This window comes from Sphaeroforma arctica, assembly GCF_001186125.1.
Source record: "Sphaeroforma arctica JP610 unplaced genomic scaffold supercont1.17, whole genome shotgun sequence".
NCBI lineage: Eukaryota > Ichthyosporea > Ichthyophonida > Sphaeroforma > Sphaeroforma arctica.
Window position 1 is genome coordinate 177,927 of NW_014040541.1, and position 7,027 is coordinate 184,953.

Here is a 7,027-nt window from a genome sequence, read left to right on the forward strand (position 1 = left end):
ACTGCACAGACGAGCCCTTAGAATCCTTGTTGCGGTCTCTATGTTCTCGCCAACGTTATCTATCCCATGTATGTTCTCTTGGGCTTTCTGTCGCGTCCCTCATAGCGCATCGCAATCACCGAAGCTAACGCTGCGTAACCGCCAATCGATGTAAATATAGTAATAAAGAACGCTCGCGTGTTGCCCTCCAGGCAAGTAGAGAACAGGAACAGGACCAACTGATCGAACTTTTGAATTATACGAGCAAGTCGCTCACTTGAAAATCGGATAGCGATGTACACCGTTTGCTCCATCCTTGGCTCACTTAAAAGTGAAACTAGCCACTTGTGTGGAGTGAAACCAAGCACATGTCGATTCTTCTCTATATCATCACTGATCTCCTCATCGGATGGAAGTTCGCATGGTTGATCTAAACCGCTACTCTTGCCGAATACGTTGAGCATTCGCATTGCCATCATCTTCAGCCTTTTTAATAGCCGCCTTCAAGGCTGCTATACGCTTTTTGGCTGCCTCGCTAAGTCCAGCATCCGTCACACCGTCGTCGTCGCCTGCTGATCGCCGGTACCATCTGTCGATCTCTTCCCAGAAGAATGCTGTCTAGAAGAAATTCCACTATCTGAGCGCTTCCTAATAAAAGTAGGAGCTCGTATACACTCAGACTGATAATTAGAGTTGTCCTTAATACCTTCTTCACTTTCAATGATGTTCATTAATTCCTGCAGCACAATCGATCGTACGCTGATCTCCGCTAACTCCTGAGCAAGGTGCTGACGCTCTTTGTGCAAAGCATATGTGTCACCTTTCAGTTCTGCAGTCATGCTTGAACAGCTACACTCCTACCTTGGTTAAATAGGTTGGCACAGGGTCCAAACGTGCGCATAAAGTTCTGCTCCATTCGGGTGACCGTAGGCTGTTGTTAATCCGAGATCGCAGCTTATATTCCACAGATGGGCCAACCTGACGAATCATCAACGTCACACACTGGTCGCAACCAGCGCTAGTTTGCTCTTTCGACTTGATCAAAAGAGATTACGTCTTGGTCGCCACGCCCTAAACCAGGGTGCCGGGAATGTCCGGTCTTCATCGTCGAGACGCTTCCACGAACGTACACCCTCAATAATGCTGTTAAAATTATTGTTAGATGTGAAGTTGCTATTGAAAAATCCACCCATAATCAACAACAAAAAATTGACACACCGGCCCAAAATCGAATAAGCTGGTATATCAGCACTGTTTATCGTAAGTATCGTAGTTACTAGCTAGTCAAGCACGGTATGTCTAATTGTAGCTATCAACACGATAAGGTTTCAAACAGTTTATTAGACATTCCTCCGAGCTCGTCCAGCACAAATGCTCGAATATCCCTACTGTATAACCTATAAGCATATTCTCTCAGTCAACCACAGAACTACCAGCACCCAGGTCATACTACATCTTCCTTCATCCTCACTATGCTGGTCCATCGTCCACGACACCTTCCATACTAGGCAGCTCCTCTGTCCTCTACAGCAGTCATTCAATCCTCTGTACAGCATAGCTAGGCTCTGGCATCCACAAACTCCTCTCTCCTGTCATATCAGCTCCATCAGTAGGATTATATCAGTTCACTAATCACCATGACAGCTCCTTCTCCATCTTCCAAGTAGTAGACCCCTGTAGTTCGGTACCTAAGTCTAGTACCGAACTATACCCTTGTGGCTATTACACTCTAATAAATAATACATACAAAGTTTTATTTTGAGAAACAACCGGGGCAAGCGTTCGTTTTCACACTAGATTTTAATTTTGATATTGTAAACACATAGATAATATTATTTATTTCAAAGGAGACAAGTTACAATGTATGTACATATGGTATTGCTCTCATAACCGTTGTAGTGGTTCGGAGAAGATCGATGGGAAGAAGCGGTCAGTAAATTCCCGTTTGAAGCTTGGGCTAAGTGAGTCGACGATGGAGGATATGCGCTGGGTCAATTCAGGCCGGTGCTGACAAAAAGCTGACACCATCGAGGGTGCCATGTATTCGCTTGCTGACCTACTAGGTAACGTACCCACCTCTGTGGTACGAATCGGGTCTGCACCGTGTTGCGCCGTGAAATGGGTCGGTGCAGAGTACGAAATGCCGGGTAGGACCAGGTTATCCGTCATAATTCGTTTGAGGGGCGAGGTTGGGGGTAAACCGATGCCGCACCAGATCACGGATGCACTCGGTATGTGCTGGTTGGCCTGGATCGGAAGTATCATAGGCGGAACCAACAGGCGCGATGACTTGGGTTGGACCGAAATTTGGAAGTAGTACTTCAACAGCGTGATTAGCCGGGGTACGAGGAACATCTGTTGATGTGTCAGAGACGGGTGTGGGTACGGGGTTTGTACTACATGTTAAATAAAGGATCCAAGGTGTTCGTGGAGAGTCCAGATACCGTGGAATCTTGGAATTGCTGAAGGAGGCCAGGGCCAATGAGAGGCAGTTTTGGGCCTACCAGAATGCGTCGGATCAGTTGATGGATGTAGGTTAAGTGGCTGGTGGTGAATTTGTGGCCACCGGGGCAGACAGGGCAGAGACATCCGTCGATGCGGTATAGCCATACCATATGTACATACAATGTAACTTATCCTTGAAAAAAATAATTTCTAAACTGGTGAAAACACCATTTTGTAAGCAGTTTAGTTACACTTAGTCGCCCTAGTACACATAAAATACACAGAGCACGCTCGTGACATGTATCTATCTCTATGCAACAAAAGTCGGCTAGGAAAAAGGCAATTTAAGCGGTTCAATATGGGTATATAGAAGTGGATGGCGAGACAGTGATTAACGAATGCAAGCTAATACGCACATCACATCGTAAAGACCTCAGACAGAGAATAGACAATGCTTTGTAGACGCATCATGCATGATACATACAGTCTTAGCGCGTAGCGCCAAAAAAATATTTCCAAGCGGTCGAGATTGCAAGAGGGATTTGAGTATGAAATGGTTGGCGCAAACGACACATCTGAGAACGAGATTATACGCATGCTCCCAGTATTTGAGAACACATGCACCATGTATGTAGGCAGTACGACTGTTGTGTTTTGTGTTTGATGGGAAGGTACCAAAAGCAAAGAAGGAAGAACATCGTCCACGAATGGAGAAACCAAAGAGTCAGTACAAGAAGTGGAAACAAATGGATTTGACAGGGCGTGGGAACTCTCCAGCTGGACAGAAGACAATAGCTGTGGCTTGTATTCGTACTTGGCAACATAACAATGTTGCACTAGGTTGTTGCGAGACAATCAGGTGTGGACATTGTATATCGCAATACGAAGCAGATCCTTTATTGGTTTACCTGGCTAAGAATTCGGCGGTAGATGCATTTGTGGCACAATTAATTCCGATCTTTCAGTATATGAGGCCGGTGTCGACGTATGCTCTAAATTCATCAGGGAGTACACGCACGAGAATGCTTCTGTACGTCATTCAAAGTGCGTATTTTTACAAGTGAGGATCAAAGAAGATTCTTAGAAAAAGAAATCTCACAGATGCAAGCTTTTTGGCCTTGTGTCTACTAAAGGGATGCGACTATACAAAACATCTATGAAAAGAAAAGCAACCTCTATGCCGAATGTCCATGATTGAACTTATGAAAGAAGTTCGTTCCCAACTACTAGTGCATAGAGATGTGATAGTACCGAGGGGATACTCAACGCTTTGAGGGCTGCAATCGATGATGATTCCAAGTACAATCTTTGTGTAAATGCATTCCGTGTAGCATTGCATGCTTATCGGAATGCGCACATTGTGACCTGCAAAACGTTGTGTGGTGAGCCGGCAGTACCGGCTATGGAGTCAGAAGTTGCTGATAGTAGATACAACTGTCTCTTGTCTCTATGAATAGTGTGGTAATGGGTTCTGCAGCCGTATGTGTGATACAATATATGGAAGGATTCCTTGATCTATGCACACAACATACATGGGAGGCATACGCAGATTTAAAGAATGACACTGATGATGGACATTACTATTGCGTATCATCGGCGTTTTGTAAATGTAGTTTGGGAGTATACAGTAAATGTGTACACGTGGCTGGTCTAGTATGGACTGCAAGAAACCAATCGGAATGGGCGGCGCATAATGTAATGGAAAAGTGTATTACCTATTATTTCAGATATATAATCAAGCCTCGGGGAAGAGGACGATCAAACACTCTGTACGAGTAATCCTTCTAGATGGAATGTACCCAGCGGTAATTTGAACGCCAACTTGACTATTCTGTGACTAGACCAGCACAAACCACAAAGAAAACAAGGACAAGTGTTGCAGTGGCCTACGGTGTGGTATTGAGCTATCAATGTAGCTGTGTCTTCATATGTGACTGTGTCTAGCTCTGTCGGCTCATCCGCCGTTTGTACGAGTGCAATGTTTACGGCTGGGTGTGTTAGTTTTTGATCAAAGTAAGTTGACTTTGAGCCTATTTAGGCTACTTGTGTGACCCCCCATGGTGTTTTGCCGCAGACTGTTGTGCCGTTCTTTACGAATGTATTGTTTGTGTTTTCGACTGTCATCGGGTCTTGCTCAAGTGATGACAAGAATTTGGGGAAGCACGTTACATTTGGATAGTAGGGTACACATATTGTGACGCTCGTGGCTTCCTCTATGACTTTATCTAGAACGTCTGGGATTAGCTCCCAGGGGGGATTCGCCCATGCGTTTATTTCATCTGCCCACTTTTGTAGCAGTGCGTTTTGTTCTTTGGTGTAGAACTTTGCTGTCGGTGCATTGTGTGCTGCTGCAAATAAATCGATGGTGAATTTCCCAAACAGCATCTTTTTAGAACCGTGGATAGAATTTCCAGTCTATGGCAGATACCATTTCTAGGTCAGTGTATTTTTTACCATTGCGTGTGTGTGCTCGTTGGTTTCCTTCAACACATTCGATGTTTTGATGTTGAAGGTATCTTTGTGTAATCGTGACAGCATGTCAGCAACTTTATTATCTTTTCCTGGCACGTGTAGGATTGTGAAGTGGTGATGGAATGTCTTTGCTATCCACTCTGCGAGCATGGGGTGCAGCGTTTGCTGCTTGTTATCTGGCATAACGCATTGTGATATGTCCACAATGTTATATCACCTCCTTTGATGTATCTTGAAACCCGTTCTAGTCTGTATACCAGCGCTAGAAACTCTTTCGTGTTTGTCCCATATTTATGCTGTGCAGCGTTTAAGCCTTTTGAGAAATAAAGGATATCTCGTCTGACCCCATTTATGATTTGAAACAGGCAGCCTCCGATGCCATAATTGCTTGCGTCGCTCATGATCTGGAATGGTACTCCATCTACTGGATACGCCAGTGTTGCTGAGAATTTAATAGTCTCTTTAAGTTCTTCCCATCTCTTTATGAGCTCTGGTGTCCAAAGATTTGCTATATTCTGATTCATTTTGCCTTTCGTGAGATTTCGGAAGTGTTTCGTTATATGTGCAAACTAGGGTATGTGGTCCCGCATGTAATTTACTAGTCCGATTGCTCGATGTAAGTCGCGTTTGGTTCTTGGCTGTGGCCAGTCAATCATGCGTTTTGTTTCTCAGGGTCTGTCTTGAGCCCTATTGTTGTAACTTTTGACGTCTAGAATATTGTCTGTTTTGACTGCAAATGGCATTTGTTGTGATTCAGCTTGAAATTGGTAGCGTTAAGTCTTTGATTGAGAGACTACAGTAGGAGGCGTATTTCTATATACGATAATTACGTTGTACGTCGTCAGCCCGAGAGTAATTTGGGACTTGTTCTCAAATTAATATAAGTATAGGTGGGTCAGCCTGAGAAAACGTAAGAGTAATTTGAGACTTCTTCTCAGATTATTCTATTTATAGGATACGGGCCACCGGCTAGCCGAGAGCCGAGGTCCGAGACTGAGTGTGGTAACAGAGAATATGATATATTTATTTCTAGAAAATATATCCGAGTGCTAAAGTGTTCTGCATAAGGTTTCTCATACTGATCATATGAGTTTTTACCCTGGCCAACCCAAGTGGTTGAACACTAGTACAAACACCATCAGTATATAACTGAGGGTGAGATCATAAATAAATTCAATCGAATGCACCATACTTTAGATACACTAGCACTTTACTTATAGTCCCCTGCACCGCACTCCAACATTGATGACTTCTCGTACTGTTTGCCTGTGTTCTGTCGTCAACGTATACTTGTGTAGTAAACACATCAAAATACGATACTAAAACCTACTGAGTCTCCCTGAGGCTCAGTGCAGTGTATTTATTCTTGTATTTGATTGTCTACGTGGTCTACAAATAATTCACCTCGTGTGAATTAATTGTAAACTAATTCTAACTCCACACTGATAGTAGTTTAAGGGGACTTTTACTACACTCCCCTCAAGCTCAAGCGTCACCAGTGATTGAAGAGCTTCAAAAATAAATGACCTTTTAAAATATTGAAAATTAAACAAATAAAACTAGTAGTGTAAATTAAACAAAATTTATATATATAAACTAGTGAAAATCCTTCTGCTGAGTAAGTTCGTGCCTTGGAAACTGTTCTTTTGAACCATCCCGGCTGTGCTGGTATATTTTCACCACCCAAAAAGCTAGGGTATCCGCTGGTATGTTTTCACCCCCCCCCCCCCATAAGCTAGGGTATTCGCTGGAGTTATACTCGCCTATAAGCTCGAGTTGTGGAATCGTCGTTCGCCTCTACACCGTGGTGAAATCTCACGAGGAGAGCCGGAAGTAGATGATAGACATCTAGTATTCATCAACGTAACGTTGGAATTATTGTTGTTGTGCCGCTTTCTTCTTCTGGCGAGTTTGCTCGGCTTTGTGGTATGAAGCGATATTATTCGGATCGTCAAAAGCTTCGGCTGACTCCCAAGTTGGATCACCTTCCCGCCAGCGAACCAAGTATTCTGTATTTCCTGTGGAATCATTCTGTCTATGTCGAATGATGCAACGGAACGAGGAACTATCCTGCCACATATGATCTTCTAAAGGCTTTTCGGTGGCTCTATGGACTAATGGCAAAAGTTCC